This window comes from Sinocyclocheilus anshuiensis, unplaced genomic scaffold (genome assembly GCF_001515605.1).
Source record: "Sinocyclocheilus anshuiensis isolate Anshui unplaced genomic scaffold, SAMN03320099.WGS_v1.1 scaffold1830, whole genome shotgun sequence".
In the NCBI taxonomy this organism is placed as follows: domain Eukaryota; kingdom Metazoa; phylum Chordata; class Actinopteri; order Cypriniformes; family Cyprinidae; genus Sinocyclocheilus; species Sinocyclocheilus anshuiensis.
The window spans coordinates 201,929-202,365 of record NW_015546014.1 but is presented as its reverse complement, the minus strand read 5'-3'; the positions used below and the strand labels follow the sequence as shown (position 1 = coordinate 202,365).

Sequence of the window (437 nt, the reverse complement as noted above, 5' to 3'; positions counted from 1 at the left end):
TACGGGGACTCTCCATAGGCGTAATGGTTTTTATACTGTACAAACTGTATTTTCTATCGCCCTAAACCTACCCCTTACAGAAAACTACTGGCAATTTTTGAATTTCATAAAACACTGTTTTGTATGTTTTTTTTAAGCCTTTTGTTTTACAGGGACACAGGAAGTGCCCTCATAAACCATGTTTACATTGTAGTACCCATGTCATTATACACATTTGTGTCCTCATAAACCATATATACCAATACACACACACAAACACACACGCCTCAAGTTCAAGTGTTGAGGTCACTTGAAAACCATCAATCATGAGTCACTTAGTAAGGGCAGATGGAGCTGTGTTTCACTTCTATTGTCAATTTGAGTAGCTGTGTGTGTGTGTGTGTGTGTGTGTGTGTGTGTGTGTGCGCGCAAAGCGTCATTTCTCTCCTGACATGAAG

The 437-nt window shown here is 39.8% G+C and overlaps 1 protein-coding gene across 1 annotated transcript in view; it reads left to right on the top strand.

The window, feature by feature from the left end:
- LOC107698511 (utrophin) overlaps nt 1-437 on the top strand; it is a 275,871-nt gene that overhangs the window by 168,605 nt on the left and 106,829 nt on the right. The window lies entirely within an intron of this gene.